The sequence below is a fragment of the Pseudophryne corroboree genome, chromosome 5 (assembly GCF_028390025.1).
Source record: "Pseudophryne corroboree isolate aPseCor3 chromosome 5, aPseCor3.hap2, whole genome shotgun sequence".
Lineage (NCBI taxonomy): Eukaryota > Metazoa > Chordata > Amphibia > Anura > Myobatrachidae > Pseudophryne > Pseudophryne corroboree.
The window spans coordinates 594,603,290-594,631,266 of NC_086448.1; the positions used below are offsets into that span (position 1 = coordinate 594,603,290).

The window sequence follows — 27,977 nt, forward strand, 5'->3', positions numbered from 1 at the left end:
ATCCCGCAGAGAAAACGGACCACTAGAGGCAGCTACTACATCTGCCTCAATGATGATCAGGTGACCTGTCCAGGACGTAACCAGGAAGTTCAGACTTCAGACAGCTCACTTCAGAGACAGAGCACTGCTGCTGCGGTGATGCTCCTAAGCCTCCTGTGCCCTGGCTAGGTAAGGTCCTGTAACACATTTTGTGTGCCTCAGTTCTGTGTACTCACAGTTCCCCAAAGTGAGTGAGTATGCTGTGCACTGTTAGCACACAGCTGATCAATCATTCTCTCCTCTGTGACATGAGCCTGCCTGCTGCCCTACACTGGTGCAGAGGTCAAGGCTCATGGGCACTGACAGCCCACCCCTGTGCACAGCATGCAGCAGTCTCTGTGTGATGCTGCTGGCTGAGAGCTCTGCACAGGGGAACCACAGGACTTTGGCTCTGCAATATCATACTCACCCATCTTGTTATTTTGATAAAAATCTGCACATCAGGAGCTGCCCTGACTGTAATCTGGTATATACAGTACTACATGTAGCATACTTTGCACATTTATACTGTAAGTGATTAGTGGCAGTGACCAATCTGAATTGCCCAGGTGGGACCTTTAGCTACAGTATGTGTATTTAATATAGAATGCAGTTATTGTGTGTATAGAACACTTTAAGTTGTTGTTTTGTAGTGTTGCCCTCTGAAACTGGAATAACATTAACTGCAATTTTTGGTATTATTTTTAGTTTTGTGTGTGGTTTTATCACATAATTGCCAACATGTACTGTTTTTTTAATCTACACAGCAGTACTGGAATAAAAAGTACTGTAACTTTACTTTGTATGCTCCCTCTTCCCTCCTCCTCTCTTCAGTGCCGGGTCATTTTGCCGGGACCTGCCTGACTCCCCTTTCACATAGACGTGCAAATTACCGGTTCGAGAATTTCAACCCGGTAATTTGTAGATCAACACGGGTATTTTGTCTGTGTGAAACGGTCAACCCGTGTCGAAATTCCAGTGTCTCCGACCCTGGTAGATTCCAGGGTTGAAGTCTCGGGAATTACTACACGGGTCGACCCTTTCAGACAGAAAAAGGACCCTGGTGTTTCATGAAATTACCGGGTGGAACTGCTTCATCCGGTAATTTCATTTTCTGTCTGGTATTATATTAGCGTAGGTATCACTGCATGCTGGCTGTGAGATGATCAGCTGCTGATGTGCTGTACACTCACTGGGTGTTTCAGGGGTCATTAATATTGCTGTCTAATGATTACTTCTCCAGATTCCAAAGTGTGTGTAGGTTCCTGTATACTCTTCTCTTACAAAGCCTGCAAAAAGGTCACATCTAGTTTTGTGTGTTCATTTAGGTATGCTGCAGTTGTTTTATGTGAAAAAGTTGTATGTGTGTCAGACTGGTAACCGGATAAATACAGTAATGATTTATAGTAAACGTCAGAGGCAGGACAGACTTTACATATTTATTGCTACCCAGACTTTTTAATTCTGTAAATCATCCTGAGGTTTCGGTTCTGACCATACAGCGATACCAGCTTGCAAGTTAAGTGACAGACAAACCCTCCAAAATGTTACATTGACTGTAATACATACACAACATGCTTGGTAAAAGGGATGCAGTGAGGATACCGACTGACGGGATCCCGGCACTGGAAAAACTGACGACGGAATCCCGTCCGCAGCTAGAACACCGGCGTTGACATCCAGACAGGACTCGGGATCCCGGCATCTAAATACCGATGCCCGTAATCCTGATCCTTCTTTCAGCGGGATGCAATCACGTGGGAGGGGGGAAAGGGGGGGTTAGGTTTAGCCGTCAGAAGAGGGTTTAGGGTTAGGGTACAGTACTCCTCTATTGGGCTCATATATGCGTGTGTAAATCTGGCTCTGATACAAGCCAGTGCCTCCCCAGCCATTTACCTCACCGCACGTCACTGCTGTGTTGGGCATCCCACCGCATGTCAGAGTAAATGATGGTAGATGTGCTAAATTTAGCACATCTACGATCAACTCTGAATTACCCCAACAGTGAGATGAGATTGCATCTCACTTATGTGAATGCCTCTTACTGATTGACAGGCAGAGGTGTTCACAGGCCAATCTGGGGCTGAAATGCGGTGTTGCAGGGGCATTGACTTGGTGTTGCAAGGGCATCCTGTCAGAAAGGGGGCAGTATCGTTGCAGATGCTGCAACATGAAAAATGGTAATTGTGTACCTGCCTTCGCAGCCAGGCTGTGGAGGCAGGGGGGCATCCACAATACAGTGAAGCAATCACAATTGAATTGCAATTGCATCACTACTGGGCATTTGCATGCTGGGTGGCCTTAAACTGTGCTGAGCAGCCCCCAGCATGCAATCGCAAGCATTTGCAGTTTTACTAAAATAGTAAAAACTGCAACTGCAGCTGAATAAGGCCCATAGTTGGATTTTCTTGCAAAATAGATCTATATATTTATGTGTTTATATATGCATACATATATAACTCTGTGTTCAGTGTGTGTAATATATATATATATATTGTATATATACATATATATTTATATACATATAGTCATTAACCACTTTCCTGGCATGGTCGCATCAAATGCGACCACACTAGCAAGTGCTTAATCTGACCTGGTCGTGCAGGATATGACCACTCAGATAGAGACTGTTTGGAGTGGTAGGGAAGAGAAACTTCCCTCCGCTGCTGCTCTTAGAGGGACCAAAAGGTCCCCCTGCCTCTCTGCACACTCCCTGCATCACTGCTGATTGGTCAACACAGCTGGACCCCCCACCCAGCATCTGCAGACTATATCAGCTGCAGGGGAAGTGTAAATCAATCCCCCTAGGCCCCCCTGTATACCTGGTGGCTGCTAGGGCTATTAAAATGAAAAGCGCAATGGTTGTGATGTTTCCAATGTTCCAATGGTGATTTTAACTAAAATCAGTTTGTATAAGTTAAATACATGTTCTTCACCTATTTCACTTATAAATAACCTGACAATTTCTGAGAGGAAAAAAACCCGTCAGTTAGGTGGTTAAAGACATGAGGAGGCTGGACATTGCATGCCAAGTGTCAAGCATTCCTTTACTGCTCCACTCCCTGATGTCACATCGAGATCAAACATACCTCAGTTTCTTTCTAGGTTTTTAGTACCCCTTTCATATTGCCCAAATAACCCTGATTATTGCTGTGTCGACCCGGGTTGAGGTGCAGTGTGTAAGTGAATAACCCGTGTCGAGCAACCCACCATTTCAACCCAGGTTTAAAGAGGGTTAAACATGGGTTCGGAACCAGGTTGTTGTGCAGTGTGAAAGCCTCTGACCTGAGATATTTATCCCGGGTCTCAAAAAAAGGTGCTGATTGGCTGTTTATTTGTCTGCTCAGAGCAGTCCCCAGCCCCTCCTTTTATTTCCTTTGAAACTTCATCAATGTGAGCAAGAAAAGTCCATTTAAAATCACATCACAGTGGTCAACATAGGTGAAGCGGGTTCAGTGTGTAAGGCACCAACCCGGGTCGAAACTGCAATGTGAAAGCGCATGAGCCTGCTCAGACCCGGGTCAGACCTGGGTTTAAAAGATGGGTCCATCCTGGGTTTGCGATCTGATGCGGTGCAAGATATACAATCGAGAAAACGGGATCCAATTTCATCCAGTAGTTTTTGCATGATTCAGAAATGAACAGACAGACACAAATTCTAAAATTTTCTTTTCTATCGCCATAAACAGTCCCTAGAAGTATATTTCTCCATACAATTTTTATTTACAGACACAACCATTACAGTTTTATTTTGTATAGATAATCTGTACATAAAGTTCCAAAATAATAGTATTTAAAACAATGTTGTGTTAATTACTCTTTATATATAAATCTGATTCCTAGTCAAGTGCAGTAAATATATTACTGCAGTTTCCCAAACTCTGACATTACAGTCCAGGTTTTAGGATTTCCATGCTTGATGCTAGATAGTTACAATCAAATTGACAGAGGTACTGATTAAGTCAATTATGCTCAAGCATGGCCATCCTTAAAACCTTGACTGTAATGGCAGCATTTGGGAAACTCTATTACTAACATTTCTTTAGCGGATTCAGTATGCCTTATCGGTGGACGGGATGTCAGCTGTCCATATCCTGACAGCAAGTGCAAGGATCTTTTCCCTCTCTACGGGTGTCATGGACACCCACGAGTAGGAATAGTTCTGCTGCACCACGGTTCCGGCTGGTGGCATTTCAAGCTGTCTGGATTCCGGCGTCAGTATCCTAACCGCCAGGATCCTGACAGCAGGCAAATTGACTGCATACCTCTTTAGTACTATTTAATGTGACCCATCAAAAATTCAAAAGAAAACCCCCATTTTTCCAGTTTTCATTGAAATTTAAGCAATTCAAGTCAGATGAAAATCCTGAAATGGTGCAATGGTAAGCCATAAACTGCAGTTAGCAGTGCACAGTTTTTTTGTGTTTTTTCAAAAAATGCATCTAAGTCACAATGCAATGTGGCTAGGACATACCAGGAGACTGTACTAATAAACCTTGACATGTGACACTTGAATATCTATGTGCAACTGAGTCTCTGAATCTGTATACGAAATGCCACAATGTAGCAACAACAGCTTTTTTCCAATACAAGTTTTAATGTGCTCCGTATACAGACTCAGTGACACACAATATACAAGTTTTGCACATCAAATGAATCAGCATAGTCTCCTGGTGCATCCTAGCTGCATCATGTTGCATAAAGGTGCATACACACTTGATGAGATAGTTAAATATATAGCTCAATTTCACCTTCATGAGCGATATTGTTAACTATATTGCCCAGTGTATATGCTCCCAACAATGCACAAACAACTTACGATACACAGCCCAACGTGTTGCTAAAGAGACTCACTGTCGCCTGTGCATGGATCTCAATTTTGGCTACAAAGTTAATGACACTGTGCACATCATTCTGTGTGTACGCTGTGGACGATGAACGGCATACAATTTAAATTATCTGCTTAGCTTGGTGCCTGAACAATGATTGTTCATCATTTGCAAATTGTTCAGTGTGTATGCTCATTATGATTTGCTCAGGGACACTCCTTCAGTCCTTCAGTTCAAGGGAAATCGTTAGCGACATCGTTTTTGGAGGGCATCATCAAGTGTGTATGCACCTTAAGATGCATTTTCAGTAAAAAAAAAGTCCTATTCTTGCAGAGTTGCATGGGACCTGGTGAGTCACTAGTGGCAGGCATCTAACTCTGCGTGGCATATTTAGTTTATATGTATGAGGATACATCTGAAAGTGGCAACTCATAAACTTTAATGTTTACGCCCAAAATTTCAAAGTTCAATGATTTTAATAGTAAAGTACTCAATGATTAGCTATTAAAATAATCCTATTTTAAATTTTGTGCTTAAGTATGGAAGTGACAGATTTTGCAAAATGTTGATCAGTAAATAACTGTGACAACAACTATAAAACTTGGAGGAGGAAGATTGGCAGACTGGGGCTCTTTGGTTGGATACAGAGTCAGCGATTGCACAAAGTGACTTACAGCTTGAAGGAAAAATGGCATCACAGCATTTTGCGGTACAATGCAATACCCTCTGGTTTACACCTAGTTGGTCAGTGGTTTCTCATACAGCAATATATTGACCCAAACATACCTCCAGGCTATGTCAGAAATACCATTTAGAAAATGAACAAAACAGTAGTATTTAAATCATGGAAAGGAAAGGTCAGTACACAGTGGTATAACTAGCAGTGTGTGATCAGGGCACATGCCCTGGGTGCCATGGCAAATCCAGCAGAGGGGGGCACCAAAAGGACAGTGTATCCACTTAAGCATTTTTTCATTATAACCCCAGCCGCTGGAGGATTCCGCCACCAAACAGTCACTGAGCTTTGGCACTCAGCACTAAAATGCAGAACATAGCTGAAGTCTACAACATCAGCTGTACTGTACTGACCACATTCATATTTGGTAATGCCTGGGCACAGATATGTAGATGTGGGCCATTGCTCTGCATTGCTGGGCTCCCTCCTGTTACTGCTCTGGCCATAGGCACAACTGCAGCTGCTGCTGGAAGATGTGCAGAGTGCATTGAGTGCCTCCTGGCTGAAGGGAGTGTGCAGCGTTGGATGGGTAGGCTGCGCTCTCCCTCCCACGTATCTTCCTACTGCAGCTCTGCAGCCTTCTGGACATAAAAGCTGCTGGAGGTGGTGAACTCCTGAGCTGCGGCGGTGTTCTTCCTGGCCGGCTTCAGCCCCAGGGACATGGTGGCCCTGCTGCTGGGGAATAAGCCCCGCTACTTGGAGGCCTGGTTCAGACTGGACAAGCTGAGGGTGAGTGTTGCCGACTTCAGCACTGGAGAGGGCCCCTAAAGCACTGCATGGAGGCCAGTGGCCTCATCACCAGCCCAGGTCTGTCACATGTGTGTGCCTCCTGCATTTATCAAAAATGTGTATGTAATGTATGTATCATGTATGTTGTATGTATCATGTACTACGTGTGATGTAATGTATATATCATGTTTGTTTGTTTGTTTGTGTGTGTATGTGTGTCTCATGTAACATAGAAACATAGAATTTGATGGCAGATAAGAACCACTTGGCCCATCTACTCTACCCCTTTTCTTTATCCTTTAGGTAATCTCAACCCTTTTTGAACCTTCATTCTTTGTGAGGATATTCATATGCCTATCTCAAGCATGTTTAAATTGATCTACAGTCTTAGCCTCTACCACCTCTGATGGGTTGCTATTCCACTTATCCACTACCCTTTTTGTGAAGTAATTTTTCCTTAAATTTCCCCTGAACCCGCCTCCCTCCAGTTTCAGTGTATGTCCTCGAGTTCAAATACTTCTCTTACTTTGAAGAATGTTTTCCTCCTGAACTTTGTTAAAACTAGACATGTTTCGTGTTTTGATTTTGGAACTGGATCCCCGCTCGTGTTTTGGATCTGGATAGATTTTGCCAAAACCACCCTTTTGGGTTTTGGTTTTGGAACTGGGTGATTATTGAAAAAAAAACACCATAAAAATAGCTAAAATCACATAATTTGGGGATAATTTTGATCCTACGGTATTATTAACCTCAATAGCATTCATTTCCACTCATTTCCAGTCTATTCTGAACACCTCACAATATTATTTTTAGGCCTAAAAGAGGTGCACTGAGGTCGCTGTATGACTAAGCTAAGTGACACAAGTGTGCGGCTCAAACACCTGGCCCATCTAGGAGTAGCACTGCAGTGGCAGACAGGATGGCACTTAAAAAAATCTACACCCCAAACATCACATCAAGCAAATATGTAAAAGAGGTGCAATGAGGTACTGTATCTGGATGTCTAAGCTAAGCAATACAAGTGTGCGCAACAAACACCTGGCCCATGTAGGAGTGGCACTGCAGTCCCACTGCACTAATGTCAGATGACGGACGCACGTCTAACACCAAGATAGCTGTCAAGGCCTCAGTTATCTGCTTTGCAACAGAATGACTGCTGTCATATTTCATCTTACTAGCAAAGGACTGTTGGACAATCATTTGCTTAGTTGAAGTAGTACAAGTGGTCTGCCGACTTCCCCTCTGGGATGATGATTGACTCCCAGCAGCAACAACAGCAGCGGCAGCAGTAAGAGGAAGTGGTTCTTGATCTTTCCCTATTTTATCCTCCAAATTTTTGTTCTCCATTATTTTTTGGAGTTATATAACAAAATGCAGCACAGGAGAGCATACCTCTACACCACACAGGGCAAACCCTGTAAAAATTATTTGGATTAAATATTAATAACCCCTTTATTTGGAGTAAATAATATACAGCACAGGACAGCACCAGTGAACTTATATGACAGCACCACTGGACTGGACTTATACGGCAGTACCACTGGACTTATATGGCAGTATCACTGGACTTATACGGCAGCACCACTGGACATATACAGCAGTATCACTGGAGTAATACGGTAGAATAACTGGACTTATACACCAGTACCACTGGACTAAATTTATACGGCACTACCACTGGACTGGATTTATATGGCAGTATCACTGGACTTACAGTATATGGCAGTTCCACTAGACATATACGGCAATATCACTGGACATACGGCAGAATCACTGAACTTATATTGCTGTTTCACTGGATTTATATGGCAGTACCACTGGACTGTATTTATACGGCAGCATCACTGGATTTATATGGCAGTACCACTGGACTGGATTTATACCGCAGTGTCACTGGATTTATATGGCAGTACCACTGAACTGGATTTATACGACAGTACCACTGGACTGGATTTATATGGCAGTATTACAGGACTTATACGGCAGTACCACTGGACATATACAGCAGAATCACTGGATTTATACAGCAGTATCACTGGACTTATACGGCAGTATCACTGGATTAATACGGCAGAATCACTGGACTTATACAGCAGTATCACTGGACATATACGGCAGTATCAGTAGTACAACTGGACTGTATTTATATGGCAGTACCACAGGACATATACGGCAGTACCGCTGGACTGGATTTATATGGTAGTACCACTGGATTTATACGGCAGTACCACTGGATATATACGGCAGAATCACTGCACTTATATAGCAGTATCACTTGACTGTATTTATATGGCAGTATCACTGGACTTATATGGCAGTATAACTGGACATATACGGCAGTATCACTGGACTTATGCGGCAGTACCACTGGACTGATGCAGCACAAGACACCACCACGGGACTGATGCAGCACAAAACAGCACCACTGAACTGGACTTTTACAGCAGCACTGGACATATGGCAGCAGAGGATACCACCACTGTGACTGGACTGATGCAGCACAAGACACCACCACTGGACTGATGCAGCACAACATAGCACTGGAATGACACACATAAGACAGAGCAGGTTTCCACACCACAGACAGACACTGACAGACACTGAGAAGAGAGACACATCCTCTCCCTACACTCTCCAGGACTGGAGTGAAAATATGCATTCCTAAATAAATTGTATCCTGGTGTAGCTATGTCCCAGTCATGATTCTCATTGCACCATGACTCTGCAATTGCCACAATATCCAGGTTATTCCTTGTCATTATCGCAATTATCTCTGGAATCTTGTCTCCTAAGCTCCTAGCATATTCACACATAGCTTTAAAAATTTTGTTTGTGTATCTGTTATTAGAAGCCATGTCCAGACAGAACAAAATAAATGACAAGTTTAAAGTTGAAATTATCTGCTTGGTGACGTTGCTCAGTGTTTTTTTTTACTAATCAGAAATCACACTCTGTCCTTTACACCCCGACTACACCTCACTAAATGTAAAGATGTAGTACACCTGACCACAATGGCCAAATGATCTAAGGAGGTAAACACCAGACAGCATGCAGTAATAAACTATGTTTCACTGAGCAACTTCCCCACACATGCAATGCCAATTACAAGCAAATCATTACATCAAAAAACATACATGAGTTTGCATAAAACAAAACTGTAGTGAGCAGATTGAGGATGTCTTATCATAGTTTAAAAAGACAGATAATATGCATAAGATGTACTTTGCACTGTAGGGATCTATGAGGCTCCCTGTGAGGGGGATTCTTATATCATATGTAATAATGTTCTGCGGGGGGCTGTTATTGTGTATAACATACCTGTGTTACTGTCCCTTATACAGTACACTGTATATTTCACACACACACACACACACACACACACACACACACACACACACACACACACACACACACACGTAACACAGCACCACATACACACAGTAACACCTATACAGACACTAACATACACATGCTGACACCTATTTATACACTGACATACACACAGTGACACCTATATATACACTAACATCAGGGACAGATTAACAATGGGGCAGGTGGAGCTACAGCTCCAGCCCCCCTTTAAAAATAGGCCCATTATTATGGCAGTATGATGATCAAAAGTTACAAGCTGGCCACATGGTCAGTCACAAATCATAGCTATTAAGATTAAATTTCTATGGCCCTTATTCCGAGTTGTTCGCTCGCTAGCTGCTTTTAGCAGCTTTGCACATGCTAAGCCGCCGCCTACTGTTAGTGAATCTTAGCTTTGCAGAATAGCGAATGAAAAATTTGCAGAATTGCAATTAGAATAGCGATCAGAAATTTCTTTGCAGTTTCCGAGTAGCTCGATACTTACTCTGCCACTGCGATCAGTTCAGTCCTTTTCGTTCCTGGTTTGACATCACAAACACACCCAGCATTCGCCCAGACACTCCCCCATTTCTCCAGCCACTCCCGCGTTTTTCCCAGAAACGGCAGCGTTTTTTCACACACACCCATAAAACGGTCAGTTTCCACCCAGAAACACCCACTTCCTGTCAATCACACTACGATCACCAGAACGAAGAAAAATCTTTGCTAAGTCGTGAGTAAAATAACAAACTTCTTTGCAAATTTACTTGGCGCAGCCGCGGTGCGAACATTGCGCATGCGCAGTTTACGGAAAATCGCTGCAATGTGAAGAAAAATAACGAGCGAACAACTCGGAATGAGGGCCTTTGTTTCTTACAAAATTATGCAATTTGTTTATATTTTTACATACAGTATTTAGGAAGACATTGGAGCTGATAGTGTAGGGTATGAACATGCCCACGTGGTTCTGGTCACACCCACACAGCAGTGATCACACCTCCCCCATTTTTCACTATAGGCCATTGAATATTTTCAGCTCCAGGCACATGTGGCCCTTAATCTGGCCCTGACTGACATAAACATGCTGACACCTGTACATACATCGACATACACATGCTGACATCTGTACATACACCGGCATTCACACACTCACACCTGTACATACAGATGTAGCCAGGCTCATCTAGTCTGTAGCTTGCTATATTCACGTGTTCACAACTAGCACGTTCGTATAAGTACGCACTCTAATAGGAATACATTGGTGGAATACTAAGATGCATGCATGCCTAGAAGTGGCACTTGTGCCCATGCAGCCATGCTGCAGACTGGAGGAGCGTGTCTACATCTGTACACTGATATACACACACTGACACCTATATGCACACTGACACCTATACATACACCAACTTACATATGCAAACTGACACCTATACATACGCCATCATACACATGCTGACACCTACAAATGGGTTCTCAGTTATCTTGACTGTTTCTGCACCTAGACGGAGGTTTAGTCATGCCTAGGCGATAGCTTAGGTTGCTGAGTTTAATCACGGACAGGCGCGTTGAGGCGTGACTAGATACTCAGCATGCAATACACATCACCACTGGGTAGCTAATGCTCCACTAATCCAGTACTTTAGATCGAATAGCAGCGGATTTATCTACAAGCTCTGGCAAATGGTCAATGACAACTGTAATGTTAATAGATGGTGACCAATGGTCAGACGGAGAGAGTTAAAAAAAATAGTTTATACAGACACAAATGAACATGTTAAAACACTTATGTATGCAGACACAAGATTGTGTTTGCAGATGCAACTAATGTGTGAAAGGAATAATGTAGCTCACTGACTTTAAAGTATGTACAGTGCACTTAATACCGTGCTTTTGAAATACATGTATGAGCATCCAAGTCCCCTAAGGCACAGGTTCTCAAACTTGGCCCTCAAGACTCCACACAGTGCATGTTTTGCAGGTCTCCTCACAGAATCACAAGTTAAATAATTAGCTCCACCTGTGGACCTTTTAAAATGTGTCAGTAAGTAATTAATACACCTATGCACTTGCTGGGTTACCTACAAAACATGCACTGTGTGGGGTCCTGAGGACAGAGTTTGAGAACCACTGCCCTAAAGCATAAACCAACACCAATGGGAAGGAATCGCTTTTTGGAGTACTTTTACTCATGAACTTGTAAATCTTCCATGAAGCATTGTGGGCTAGCGATAAAGGCTCCCGCCTCCCATGCTGAGAGTCCTGGGTTCGATTTCCAAAGTGCCAACTTTTTTTTTTAAATGTGTTCCTGTGGCATTCACTTTATTTTTTTTCTTTGCTATACATTCAATGGAAGGGTGCACACAGGTTTCACATAAATCAGAGTAAATCTGCAGGAGCGACTCATTCCGCTATATACAATACACAGTGGTAATGAGTATAAATGAGTGTATTCTGATGCAACTAACTGAGCAACACAGTACTGTAGATCGTCGATGTTTGTGTATTGTACCTGACCTGAACTCCCTCCCTGTCTACTGCATGACCTGTGCAGGCTCCCAGGGTGGAAGGGCGATGGGGGTAGGGGGAGGCGGTGATAAATACCGTGCCTTTGAAATACATGTACTGTATGAGCGTCCGAATCTCCTACGGCATAAACCAAAACCAATGGGAAGGAATCGCTCTTTGCAGTACTTTTACACATGAACTTGTCAATCTCACATGAAGCATTGTGGGCTAGCGATTTTTGTAACACATTCAACGGAAGGGTGCACACAGGTTTCACATAAATCAGAGTAAATCTGCAGGATCGACTCATTCCACTATATACAATACACAGCGGTAATGAACACCCATAGACATATAGTACCAGTAAATATAAATTAGTGTTTTCTGACGCAGCTAACTGTTCGAGCAACACAGTACTGTATATCCTCGGCGTTAGAGAATCTGTGTTGTGAGAATCTGTGTTGTACTTAATGAGAAGGGATCACTGCTACCATTTACACATCTACAAAGTATCAACGTGACTGCAGTTCTCTATGTTATTATCCTACACAGTATACTGTTGCACATGTCTTGTAACCTGATCTGAGCTCCCTCCTTGTCTACTGCATGAACTGTGCAGGCACCCAGGGGGAAAGGGGAAAGTGGGATCAGGGAAGGGTGAGGCAGTGGAAAATACTGTGTTCAAAGAAAAGGCATTAAAAAAAACAAGGAGAACTGACGTAACAAATCATCACCCCTAACCCATAGCTGTCCTCATTTTGGTGCTCCTATCTCCTATATTTTAAATAGGAACAGTGTGCACATTCAGTGCCAGCCCAAAATGGTACATGGTCTTGCTGTGAAGGGTCATGGCCACACAATAATACCCCCAGTTGAAATTACACAACACAGTACTGCAACTTTATTCACATTATATCATGCAATAGTGTCTATTATTCTCGTTACATCACATGGTAGTACCACATTACTCTTCACAGTAGTGCCCCTTATTCACATTACATCACACCATATTGCTCTTTATTCACATTAAACCATGCAGTAGTGCCCTTTCTTTACGTTATGCCACAAAGTACTATAGTACACCTTTTACACATAATGCTGCACATTAGTAATGCATTTCATATTTCAATTTTCATATTTCATTTCATAGAGCCGCAGTCTCACACAGAGTACAGGCATGCTGCATATCATTTTAATCAGCAGAAGCTACTTGTGCCCCATTTGCCTAGTTTACCTATGCCTAGGGCCATCTCGGTATATTACAATAGAAAAAAATAGTGTCATGCAAAAAAACCACCTCATGACAGATACACAAGCTCATGTCTAAATGTACAGTACAGTAAGCAGTGATCCCTTGCCATTGGTTTTGGATTAAGCCCTAATGGCTAGGGGACTTGGCCGCTCACTTACTGTACTGTACTGTATCCCTGACTTCAATAGACCGTACTGTTGCTTAAACTCCTTGTTTTGCATCTATATACTGTACACTATACAGTATTTATTAATTGATCATTCTACGGGACCTCATTGCCCCTGTGTATTTTAGCTAGGGGATTGTGATGCTCCATCAGCATTGGACCATAGCCTGCAAAACCTATGCCTCGGACATTTTGTCACTTTGCAATGCGATCGAGTCCGGTGTATCGTTATATGAATAGACCTTGCTTATCCCTATCGCCCCTGTGTACTGTATTTTATCTAGGGGATTGTGACGCTCCTTCAACATTGGACCATAGCCTGCAAAACCTATGCCGTCGCTGGCTCCATAGCTGAGTGCGGCCACAAGGCGGGGGATCACGTGTCTCGGACATTTTGTCACTTTGCGATGTGATCGAGCCCGGTGTATCGTTATGTGCATAGACCTCGTTTATCCCTATTGCCCCTGTGTACTGTATTTTAGCTTGGGGATTGTGACGCTTCTTCAGCATCAGCCCAGAGCCTGCAAAACCTGTGCTGTTACTTGCTCCGTAGCCGAGTGCCTCCATGGGGCAAGGAGTCACATGCGGTAGCCATTTTAATTGAGTCTGACCTGCTACAGAATTGTACAGTATGTGTACTGGACAGTGCATAGAACCTTAGCAGTAGAAATGCTCCTGCAGATTTGCTCTGCTTTATGTAAAACTTTTGTGCACACTTGTATTGAATGTGAAAGTATACTACAGTACGATAGATATAAAAATAAAAAATAATAATAAAGTGTCTGGAAGAAACTAACATGCATTCGTACTAAAGGAATCGAACCCGGGACTCTAAGCATAGGATGCGGAACACTTCTCCACTCGGACACTTCACCACCAACAGATGAATAAGTCCATTGGTTTTGATTATGCCGTAAAGACTATGGGATTAGGACGCTAACATACAATATCCCTAACATCAATAGGCAACAATGTGCATGTAAGACGTCTGTTTGCATCTGTGTATACTACTGGTTTAATGTTGATTTATCTGACCTAAAGAACTTTAAATGGACCATACTGTGGCTTTATCATGTTTGTTTGCATCTGCATATGCTGTACTATTTGCGTCTATACTGTATATACTGTTATATACTGTATGAAATAATGTCGCGTAATGAGACGCACTAGTAAAGTAGTTCTTACTATGTATTTCAGTATTGTATTTTACGGGAGACCACACACATGCGTAGTGGTGATTGTAAAAGGCGACATCTGGTGGATGATCGCAGGTATTACACTTAAAGCTAACGACAAACGCTCTATGCGCCTCCCTGCAACTAGGCACGCTTCTCTGTGACTAGGCACGCTTACCTGTGCCCCGGTATGCAACATATGCCTGATTGTGGCTAACACCTCAGCCAGCCAAGATAACGGAGGACCCATCTGTATACATACAATGACACCTATGCATACACTGACACCCAGTGCCGTAACTAGACTTTTTAGTGCTGTGTGCAAGAAACAGCATCAGCCCTTCCCCTATTTAAAATAGTGCCCGTGCATGCCATGAGCGTGTCCCACAAATATAGGGCCATGGCTTCATGGGGAAGTACTGTGGCCACAAAATAATACCAATTCATATTATGCTGCCCAGTAGATTCTATTATTCAAATTACGCCACACAGTAGCACCACTTACACACATTAAACCAGGTAGAGTACCCTTTTTACATATTATGGCAGTTAGAGTCCCTTTTACATATTACGCCAGGTAGAGTCCCCTTTTTACACATTATGGCAGGCAAAGTGCCTTGTTACACATTACAGCAGGCAGAGTCACCTTTTTACACATTACGGCAGGTAGAGTCCCCTTTTACACATTATAGCAGGCAAAGTCCCTTTTTACACATTACGGCAGCAAAGTCCCCTTTTACATTTTCGGGCAGGCAGAGTCCCTTTTACACATTATGGCAGCAGAGTCCCCTTTTACACATTATGGTAGGCATATGCACTGTGTGCCACCTAGTTACGGCTCTGGATAAATAGATATACAGTAGGTAGATAGATATACAGTAGATAGATGGTCATTCCGAGTTGTTCGCTCGTTGCCGATTTTCGCAACGGATCGATTAAGGCAAAAATGTGCATGCGCATGGTGCGCAGTGCGCATGCGGTTGGTATTTTAGCACAAAACTTAGTAGATTTACTCACGTCCGAACAAAGATTTTTCATCGTTGAAGTGATCGGAGTGTGATTGATAGGAAGTGGGTGTTTCTGGACGGAAACTGGCGGTTTTCTGGGAGTGTGCGGAAAAACGCAGGCGTGCCAGGAAAAAACGCGGGAGTGTCTGGAGAAACGGGGGAGTGGCTGGGCGAATGCTGGGTGTGTGTGTGATGTTAAACCAGGAACAAAACGGCCTGAGGTGATCGCAATCTGTGAGTAGGTCTGGAGCTACTCAGAAACTGCTAAGAAATTTCTATTTGCAATTCTGCTAATCTTTCGTTTGCTATTCTGCTAAGCTAAGATACACTCCCAGAGGGCGGCGGCCTAGCATGTGCAATGCTGCTAAAATCTGCTAGCGAGCGAACAACTCGGAATGACCCCCATATATAGATAGATAGTAACTTAATGTCTCTCTCTTTCCACTGGCTCAGTCTCCTCGATGCAGCTACTGGCAGATCCTGTCTGTCCTTACGACCTCCCAGAATTCACAGCAGAGGCAGCCAGCCAACATGGAATAAGAGGGACAGCTGCAGCAGCACTGTCGACAATTACAGTGAGCTGCTGTGGTTTCCAGGTTCCCCTCCCTCCTCCTCCTCCTCCTCCTCCTCCCCTGCCCCTGGAGAGGCATCTCTGCTACTCTCCTTACTTTGGCAGCAACACAGCACAAGCAGCTTGTAATGAGTCAGTCTGACTCATTACAATGCCACAGACTTTGGGACCCTTACTAGCGCTAGGCAAGTTCAGCCACTGGCTCAATAACTGGCACAATGGGGATGCGGGCAGTTGAGCCTACAGGGTGACTGCATTTTGTGCCAGGCACTGCTGACACGCACGTAGTTATGTCCCTGCTGACACCTATACATGCACTTACATAGCAGTGCAATAGTGTAATGGTTAGCATTACTGCCTTACAGCACTGAGGGCCTCGGTTTGATTCCCACCATTGCCCTAAATTTGTGGAGTTTGGATGTTGTCCCTGATCTTGTGTGGGTTTCTATGGGTACTTCGGTATCTTCCCACACTCCAAAAATATACTGGTAGGTAAATTAGCTTCGGACAAGAAATAGCCCTAGTATGTAGTCTGTGCATGTACATGGGTAGATAGGCCAAGTGGTTCTTATCTGCCATCAAAATCCATGTTTCTTTTCACCATTTTGAATATTAAATTTGGGGATGAGACCTCAGAGGAAGGGGGTATGGTCTTGTGGTTCACCCCCATGGGAGGTATGCTGTGTCAGCCTGCCTCCCCAGTTACTGACTATATCCATGTCACCCACTTTGTCCCTGTCACTTATCCCTCCAATTAGAGACTATCTCCCAGTCACCCACTAGCTCCCTGTCACCCCTGCCTTCCCAGTCACCAACTTTCTCTCTGTCGACCAGTGACAGGTGACACACCCCCTATATGACGTTGCTTCCTGTGTGCTGGTAGCAGCGGTGTACAGGGTGTAACGTCATGCGCTGTGTGTCTGCAGTCTCGGAGGCTTTGTGCAAACCTGCTCCACATGGTGTATTACACTGTAGAGTATTGACATGCCAGTTTCCTGGCATCACTTCCAGTGTGCGGCTTTGAGCAGCTCTTCCGGGTGATGTCACTGGCATCCAAATGCGGCTGGGCAGGACAAACAGCTCTCAGGTAACACTTTGCACACTATTAATGGTTGTGTTTGGTACTATTGTTTAGCACATGGCACTTTGCAGTCTTGCACTTCTGAGTGAGCAGTGCGCTTGCACAATGACGCTGTAACTATACCCGTGACAAAGGCTAACTAAACAGCTGTTGGGATGTTAAGTATCAGTTGTTTATTTACATTATTCTGCTTCATATCTGTGCTTTATGCTTGCATATTAAATTTCACCTATGTTGGAATAAGTAAAGCATTTTTGATCAGCAAGTGGTGTGCTGGTCTATTCTGAGCTTGAGCCCCCTGGTGGTTTCTCTGGTTTTGGATATTTCGTTAAAAATTATTTTTGACCTGGCACCTGCATAAACTGTTCCTATGAGATATGCCTCTCATTCTGTGGATTTGTATATATATATATATATATATATACTCTTAATCAATGTGTCATAGAGGAGGCAAACAATTCTACTCCCCCTAGGAACAATCTCACTAGAGCAGAACAAGCAGCTCTAAAGAACCTACAAGGCTATAAGGATATAGTCATCCGCCATGCTGATAAGGGCGGAGGCGTAGTCGTCTTGGATCTGGAATACTATCGACAAGAAATTTTACTGCAATTGAACGACACAGAGGTTTACAGGTGACTGACGTTGGATCCTACCATGACATTTAAAAAGGAACTTGACACTGTTTTACTAGATGCTGTTCACAGTGGCTATATCACAGATAAAGTATGTCAAGCATTGACCATAAACCACCCCAGGACTCCTGTTTTATATTCAATTCCAAAGCTGCACAAAAATTCTACACATCCGCCCAGGCGGCCCATCATCAGTGCCTGGGATTCTATCTACTATATTATTTCACAGTATCTTGATAGTTTCCTTCAGGAACTTATTCAGGATCAACCAACTTATCTCAAGGACTCTTCTACTTTTCTCAGAAAACTGGTCACCTTACCTACTCTACCAGATGAATGTAATTTGTGCACACTAGACGTGGTATCATTATATACCAACATTCCCCACACCAGAGTAGTGCAAGCTGTCCGTAGATTCCTTACAAGTAATCTGGCATACCGGGGCCCTGACATTAATTTCTTCTGTGAGCTACTGACATTGTCCCTAATGAGATATTATTTTTTATTTGATCGGCAATGGTATGTCCAACTGCGGGGTTGTGCCATGGGGTCTTGCATGGGGCCGTCCCTGGCTAATATTTTTAAGTTTGATATTGACAAAAATCTTTTCCTTTTAAACCCCAGCATGCAATCAAAAATGTTGTACCTAACACATTACATAGATGACTTGTTCATCATTTGGTCTGGCACCAGCCAGGAATTCAGTTTAGCGATGGAGCACATCAACACGATGGATGCAAATATACAATTCACCTATCATATAAGTGATAAAATGGTCCATTATTTGGATGTTGAGGTATCTCTACAAGGTGGAAAGGTCACCACTGATATTTTCAAGAAACCTACAGACTGCAACACAATCTTGAGTGCAGATAGCCAACACCCTAGTTTTGTCGCTTGCAGTTTACCAAAATCACAATTTCTGTGGGCTGTCCGCACTTGCGACACTTTGGAAAAGGCTGAAAAACGCATTGATCTTATGATACAGGACTTTGTGGTTCGTGGCTATGAGATTGCCCGTTTGAGAGCTATTAAAAAGCAGGTCCTGGATATACCAAGACATGAGGTTCTCTCCACCAAGTCAACAGGTCACAGTAGTGACAATAGGGTTCCCTTTGTACAGGAGTATCATCAATTCAATCATAAAAATATGCAGATGGGTAAAAGACTGTGGCCCATACTTACAGCGGATCCTGACCTTAAATCCATCAAGGACTGCAAATTAATGCCTAGTTACAAACGAAAACGAAACCTTAGAGACATTTTGGTCAAAAATGACATTTCACATATGGACACTGCAACCCCCAAGACCTTCCTGACTTGGCAACCGGGTTGCTACAATTGTCTGGGCTGCACTACCTGCAGGTCGATAGAATGTGGTCCCACCTTCAATCACCCCCACTCAGGCACTAAGATCAGGATTAAGCATGTCTTATCCTGCCAGAGTTTTTTTGTCATTTATTATATCAAATGCCCCTGTGGCTTGCTCTATATTGGCAAAACCATTCGACAATTCAGGGAAAGGATGGCACTACATCCCCAGGCCATACATTCTGCCCTAGAGGGTACCCCTCAAGAACAACCCGTAGCCCGTCACTTCCGTGAGACTAAACATTCTTTAGCCAGTTTGCGTCATAAGGTCATTGACCATGTCCCCAGCAATCTTTGGGGGGGGGGGGTGATCGAGGTGCGTTTCTACTTCGTAAGGAGGCTCGCTGGATATTTGAGCTTCGCACACTTGTCCCGTACGGGCTCAATGAATCCATTAATTTGGGATGTTTTTTGTGATTAATTCTGTGACTGTCTTTATGCCTAATTTTCTGTGTCTTAGCAGCCTTTGATATTGATCTCTTGCACATTATATTGATAATTGTTTGATACATTATTTATAATTATTTCATTGTATGCGTCTTGGGATATTGGCACATAAAAAGTGCATTCTCCAGATGCATATAATCTTTGATATAAATCCTAGGGATGTTTATGTAATGTAGTCACATTTGCTCATGTTTAGTTATATTGAAATTATTTATTTCCTTTTTTATGTGTTTATTGAATTTTGCTTTGTTGACCCTCAGCATTGGTGCGGCTAAGCCCGGCGGGTTACTATGACAACGGCGCTGGAGAGTGCACATCGCTTGACGGTGACATCATCAGTCCCCGTCCGGGACCCACTCATGCTGCGTGGACAAGTCTGTGTGTGGTGTTGTTATATAAGGTAAGCACTTTTGTTTGTTATTTTATGTTGTCCTGACGAAATTTAAGAAATTAAATGAAACGTTGACCAAGTTATTTATGCTGTGCTGACAGCTTTCTTTGAATTTGCTTCTGGCATGTTTCATTAAGCCCCGGAGTACCGTATCTCTACTTTGGACTATATATATACATATATATATATATATATATATATATATTAGAGATGAGCGGGTTCTGTTTTACTTGGATTTACTCAGGTATTTCGGGTTTTGCTTTTTATTAGCTATCCAAAACGCGTTACATCCTGATCCAATAAGATGCCGTTTCGAGCCCTGAGTAAATCCGAGTAAAACCAAACCCGCACATCTCTAATATATATATATATATATATATATATATATATACTCGTACAAGAAATCAGAGTCACTCAAGGGTTTGTGAAAATGGCAATGTCCAAAGTCATGTAGTAACAGTGACACATTGATACCAATGTTTCGGGACATGTAGTCCTTTGCCAAGGTGTCAACAAAAGTGCAACGTGAATAAATTTTTCCATATGAAGATGAAAAGTCGACCAGTGTAAAACAGCACAGGCAATGCTGTTTCACACTGGTGGGCTTTTCACTTTTGTAAGGTAAGAATTATATACTTTGCACTTTTGTTGACACCTTGACAAAGGGGCTATATGCCCTTAATCATTGGAATCAATGTGATGCTATTAATACGGGATTTTGCCATTTTCACAAGCCTTTGAGTAACGCTGTTTCTTTTTTTCTTTTTGAATATGCATTACTGTACATCAAAAGGCACCGAGGCAAGAGACCTGAGCTATTTGTAAGAAGAGTGCTGTACTGCAATTGGGTATATATATACACACAAACACACACACGCTTTATAACTGCTAACGGAGAATCTGAGTTTATCACAGACACACTGAGGTTGGTGGATTCATACTCATTTAACATATTTTAATATGAGTGCAGTATATGAGAAAACATACAGGGGATAAGTACTAGAACTTGGAAAGAGATAAAGTGGAGAACTAGAAACTACAAACCAATCAGCTCCTAACTGCCATGTTACAGGCTGTGCTTGAAAACATTACAAGAGCTGATTGGCTGGTACTTTATCCAGAAGTGTCAGTCACCCAAATGACATGCAGTGTGGCTGCGGAAGCAAAATGGGCATGGTTTATGGGGGTGGAGCTTTGTGGGAGGGGCAAGGCTAAGCATCCTGCCCCCCATTTTTGTCACTCTGGGGTTCAGGAGATGCGTCCTGCCCCCTGAGACTGGTGTGCCTGCTGTGCTGGCTTCTACAGGGTGACAGGAGCCGGGTTGCTGCACATAATGTTACAGTGCAGAACCTGACTCCTGTCACTGATCAGGAGCTAGCACTTTCGTGTCATCCCTCAACGGGTGACAACCAGGTGCAGGCAGCACCCCTCTTGTGACACCACTGACTTTATCTCTCTTCACTTTATCACTCCCTAAAGCTTAGTATCTGCCCCTAAAGGAGAACACCTATTTCAACATTAGTTTAACTGAGCTGCTGTTTCCTCTCAACAGAGCCCAGGGAAGTGCTATAGTATTGATGCAGGTTTTATCTGGTCTTCTCCATTTCTGTAAATTGAGGGCTGGCTTAATCGACTGGTTTGGTAAGATCAACCACTCAGGTTTATAGCTTCCTATTTGTTCATGTAGTCATAACCTAATAAGCTGTGCACACAGTGCTGGATTTGAGGAAGAACTGTTTTAGAGTGCAGTTTCTGAGGTTACAGGACCAGTTATGACAAACCTCAAGCTTTCCCTTTGTAAAACAAATACACAAAAAACATACTGATTTTGTCCAAGTTTACCATACCATTTAATCTCACACAATTACTGTAGCAAGAGGAACTGGAATTGCTTTTGTTTGTCCAGATACGTTTTGAAAGCCACGAGCACTGGTTTTGCTTATTACATTGACCATAAATAATTTCAATTGACCTGAACCACCAATCCACGGCACCCATGCAAGTTCCCCAAGGCATTCCAGGGTGCCACAGTGCACAGTTTGGTAACTACTGTCCTAAAGCATTATTAACTTCAATAACATTAATTACTAGTCATTTCCACTCAACTAACCACCTCACAGCTCATAATATTGTTCACCAACATAGGCCAAAGGCTGGCTGGTTAAACTAAGCAACAGAGCAGCAACACAAACACACAACAGTTATTTCTGTTTAAAATGTTTTGCAAATTAGTAATCTATTAGCAATAACCAATAGAACAAACTTGCAAGTACTTTTAATAGAAAACAAAACAACAAAGAAATTTACTAAGCATCATGTGCAGAATTTCATTGATCTAAAGTAGTAGTACTGTAGTTAACAAAACAGCAAAGAAAAAAACAACATGTGTAACATAGCAACAGCAGATGTGGATGCCCCCTACACAAGTGCAAATGCCCCAAGCACATGTCTATTCTCAGTGCCCAATCTGCAGGTTGGATACAGTGCAGGTTACAGTGTGGGTTTGATACATTGCAGCATTGTTACAGTGTTAGTCGGACATTGCTCACATTGGATACATTATGGGTTGATATGCAAGGGGTTGACAGGGTCAAAAGGTCTACAAGGAATAGATACAGTAAAAAAGGTCAACAGAGTCAAAAGGTCAACATGGAAATGGTTGACACAACAAAGCTAGACACAATTTTATGGGGGGTGTTTTGTCACTTTTCTGCCACAAGCAAGCCCCATCAGTGTGCCGCATCCCCTCACATGGCTCATATTGCTCGTCATGCTTCAGGCAAAGTGACTCGCTCTGCTACCACTGTTCTCATCACAGGTTACTATTCCCAATCGTAGTCCATGTGTATGGTAAAGTATGACAGGCAGAAAAAAAATAAAAATAATAAAAAAAACTTGTTTCAACCATATGTGTGTTGACCATTGTCATATTGACCTTTTGACCTAATAGACCTTTTGAACCTGTCAAACTTTTGATCTTCCTTTCTTGTCGACAATTTGCTTATATGTTGACCATTAGTGGTCTACACATTGGCCGTGGACCTTTTTAGAGCAGATCTATAGATCGGGTACAGTATTGGTTGGATGCAGTGTAGTTTAAAGTGCAGGTTGGATACAGCACTGGTCAGTTACAGTGCAGTTTACAGTGCAGAATGGAGACAGTGCATTTTACAGTGCAGGACAAATACATTGAGGGCTGGATACAGTGCAGCTTATATACACCAATACTTACTGTGACAGAGGGTGCAGGAGTTGTCCTCAGTGCGGGGATGCAGATGATGTCCTCAGTGTTGGGCTGTAGGTGGTGATTGCAGTGCAGGGGTGCCAACATTGTCAGTTTTGCAGGGGTGCTGATGGTTTTCTCAATGAGGGGGTAAAGGTGTGTGGCAGTGCGAGGGTGCCAATGGTGTTAGCAGTGGGGGGGCAGCAGTGTCAGCAGTATGAGGGTGCCAGTTGTGTGTAGTGCGGGAGTGCCAGCAGTTTCAGCAGTGCAGGAGTGCTGGTTGTGTCCTCAGTGCAGGGGTGCTGGTGGTGCCTGCAGTGCGAGGGGTGCAGTTGGTGTTGGCAGTGTGTGGGTGCCGGCAGTGTCAGCAGTGTGGGGGGATGCCGAAATATTGCTGCTCTGTCTGCTGTGCCCATTAAAGTCAATGCGGAAGCGCTGATTGGCTGAGAGCCATGAGAGATTATGTTCTCAGCCAATCAGCGGTCAGCCCATTGATTTCAATGGAACTTTGGAATCTGAGATCTGACAGTGAGAGTACAGGGTTTTGCCTCAGTTTGGGATCTGAGGTAGCAGGGCTGATTTGATCTCTGGCTCAGGTTGCCTCGGATCCCGGAAGTTCAGTGCAGTTCAGATTTCCTAAAATCCGAACCACTCATCTTTAATTGTAGCCCCAGAATTGATTAGCTAGTTATTCAGAGTCTGCACATAAACAAAATATACTGTACTGTACTCTACCAGTTAAGGAACATTTTACAAACTAAAGTGTACTGGAATCTTACATATTCTAATTACATTTATGTTTACTTTTCTAGCTATCCATTAAAATGTCTAATTATATTATTATTATTATTATTATTATTATTATTAAAAATTATTTTGTTGTCACAAAAAAGTAGCATAAAATACTACAGTATAGTGACAGCAGAGTAATTTCTTTACTGAGAAATTAGAGATGTGAGTTCCATATTTTGATGTGGTATCTCTTCCTAGGCCAGTGTCCTGCACACTTTGGGTGGTATTCAATTCTTTTCACCTCCTTCCAAACTCGTTCTGTTTTTGCTGATGAGCGTGGTATAATCATTTCAGCTCGCAACCCCTGGGGTAGTGCCCAAACCTTTACGCAGCTAAACCTGATTATTGTTGGCACGATAACGGGGATCACTTTAGAAAGGAGATTGGGCGTGATATATCATTTGAATACCGCCCTTTGTGGCAGAGTAGAATTAAAGTCAGATGTAATGGATCCCTTATTTGCTTGCATTCAACTTACAGTGTATTTTCACCAATAAGCAATGTTGCATACATCTCTCTCTACAGCTAGACCGCCCCTATTCATGTACTTGGTTTCATAGCACTCATCCATATCGGCAACCACTTACACCAGCCCTATGATTGGTGCAAAAGAGCTATCAGAAAACAGGCATCGTTATGCTTATGCACAGCTCTAACCATAGATTGCTATGTAAATACTGTATGCCATGTAACTGCCCACTTACACACATCTGCAAGTGGGGATGCTACAGAGATACGTACAACTAGCATTGCTTGTAATAACATATTAAAGGTACTGGAGTATGTGCAGAGCAAAAATAAGCAAGAAACTCTTCCAACTGACTTGTGTTAAACTCTGCCTCAGCCTTGCCTTTCATACTCTCATGTAAATTTACAGGTATGGTAGGTTGGGGAGAGTCTGAAAGATTTTCTTAATATTGAGCAAGAACTACAAGTCACAGCATACACTGCCAGCTAAAAGCAAATTCTGTCATCCAAAGATTTTCTAAGAATATTTATGATATACTAACATCATAATATAATACTTAAAATACAGTATGTAACTCTGTCAAGTACTTTGATTTATACACAGCAAGTGCGAAGGGCAGAAGGCATATTCTATCTTCATCTGTGTCATATTTTGCTCATAGTTAATACAAAATCACATGTTTCATTGCATTATCGTAATAGCTATGTCCCATTTTCATTCTTTGGAGAACTTTTGTTTAAATATGTCTTTAACACATCTGGGAACAAAGCGATGTTGCATAAAGCACCATCATATAGTGAACAGCTATATTTCCCCAATTCTCTCACCTGCACATTGCTCTATTACATTAATGGTAAGACTTTTATTTGTAATGTTCCATTTTATTTCTTAAAAAAAATAACTTTTTGAACAGCAGTATTTTTCCAATAAAGCCCTTATCCAATAAGATATTTTTCGCTGCTGAACTATGGTCTGTTCAAAAGCAGAGTTAAGCTCAGAAACAAGAAATTACTAAAGGAGCCAATACATGCTGCATGTGTAGGAGGCACAACCATATTATTTCCTCACCTATTTCTCTGCTCAATTAGTGTCTCCTTTGCCAGTACGACAGTGACACCCACTGGTTAGCTTTGACAGTCCTGATCAGCCAGAGACTCTGTAAGTTACTGGCTATGGAAGATCTTTAGGATACAGTTATTCGATCAGCATTAAACAGTTTTTTGCTAAACATACGTTATAAAATCTTGGCCTCTGTTAAAATATAACTAAGCATATTTTTCCATGGCTTTTGCTTCTTAAGAGTGGATATTAAAATTCAACAGGTCACAATAATAAGACTGGCATCGCAAACACAAACTACAAATTTTCATTTTTAAACAAATAAATATAAATATATGAACTGTGTATTTAAAAAATGCATCACTTCTTTAAAAAAGATTGTTATGTCTCAATGCTTCATTTTAATTGCATAATATTGTGTAATGCTTTTTTTAACTACACCTTTTGTTTTGGATAAAACATTGCATGATAAGTAATTTGCAATAAGTATTATATGGGCCACAATAAGGTTTTTGGTTGGAAAAAAAAGGTCTAATTTTTGTCCAATACAAAGACCAAAGCTTATCTATAGTATAGCTATGGGCAAGAAAGTATAAAAACTGGCAAAAGTTAGTGCAGTTGAAGTTCTCTGTTAAATCTGCCATAAACAATATCTTGGCACAATAATTAGCACTGGTGCGTATCAGTACTGGGCCACTAATTAATTTCTGATCAGGATAGTATCTCTATGAAGTTTGAATATTCAGTCCTTGTGTATGTGAGTTAACACCACAAACCAAGGTAGGTTAATTGACTTCTGACAAAATAGGCCATAATGATTCAATATTCTCTGCAAAGCACTGCATAAACTTGTGGCGCTGTACAAATCAATGATAACAAAATGAATACTACAACAACTTTATGTAGCACCACAACCATAGAAATACATGCACATGTGATTGCCATGCAAAATTTAAAGCTGAGTATGCAAAGTAAGTTACTGCTTAAATTTGGTTAATACAGTATATCTTTAGTACATTGCATTAATTGCTACAATATGTCTGCACTGATCCAAATTTTAGAGCTATACGGGGGAATGTAATAGGGTGTGAGAATCAGAAAGCGAGAGATTTTGGAAAAATTCTCCTTTTTTTAAAAGTGGCAATCGTTTACATGGAAAACCAGGTTGATTTTGCCATGTAAATGATTTCCACTTTAAAATAACAGGAGAATTTTACCAAAATGTCTCACTTTCTGATTCTCACACCCTATTACATTTCCCACATAGAGCCCAGTAACTAATAGTAATTACCTAATGTTACCTTTTTCACTTCAAGGTGCACATTCCTATATCCTAAAGCAGTGGTTCCCAAATGTTTTTGAACCGTTGCTCCCTAGGGTATCAGAAAATTTTTATGGTACACTTAGGCCAAAGATTCTTATTGAGATATTCAGAAAAGAATATTTACTTAAATACATTGTGTTTATGTCATCCTTAGGTTTAGTTACGTGATGATGGATAGGATTTGCCTCTGTTTGTCCACATATTTATTATTATTTTTATGATTGGAAGCCACAAGCATGGGTTTTGCCTATTACATTAACCATAATTTGAATTTATTCTAGACCACCCACCTGGGGCACCCCTGCAACTCCTCTGAGGCACTCCAGGGTACCAAGGCACCCAGTTTGGGAACCACTGTACTAAAGTTTATAATGAAGAGAGGAACTGAACATAATTGGACTTTACCTAATGCAGTCGTTTCTCAGGTCTTGGTATTTCATTTGTATGCTGAAACTGTTTAACATGACCTTTTCTTAAAACCAAGGAACATTTAAAAACAGATATCAAAATGTAAAGCGTTACGTTAGGACTTCATAGGGTTAGGGTTCTCAGATGTGTCTAAAACATTCAACATCAGGAATCAGTACTGTGCTAGTTATATCATTATGCAGAATTGCATTTAGTATCTGTTCCAGTTTGGAAATATTTTTAAAAAGTATATACAGTATGTCTCTTGAATACAAATAAATATCTAAAACACTAGCACACCAGACTATATATGATCTAGGAATAAAGTAATTCAGCAAAAAGCCAAAAACCAATTAGGTATTCGTACATCCAAATTTTTGCCTGATTTATCAAGCCTTAGAGAGTGATAAATTGCACGGTGATAAAGTACCAGCCAAT

The 27,977-nt window shown here is 42.0% G+C and overlaps 1 protein-coding gene and 1 long non-coding RNA gene across 3 annotated transcripts in view; one reads left to right on the forward strand and one right to left on the reverse strand.

The window, feature by feature from the left end:
- CDH7 (cadherin 7) overlaps positions 1-27,977 on the reverse strand; it is a 382,946-nt gene that overhangs the window by 351,590 nt on the left and 3,379 nt on the right. The gene's annotated exons all lie outside the window — the stretch shown is intronic.
- Positions 57-27,977, forward strand: LOC134929244 (uncharacterized). The gene is made up of 3 exons (XR_010178411.1): positions 57-168; positions 20,134-20,273; positions 27,413-27,977. It is a non-coding gene; the product is annotated as an uncharacterized LOC134929244 (long non-coding RNA).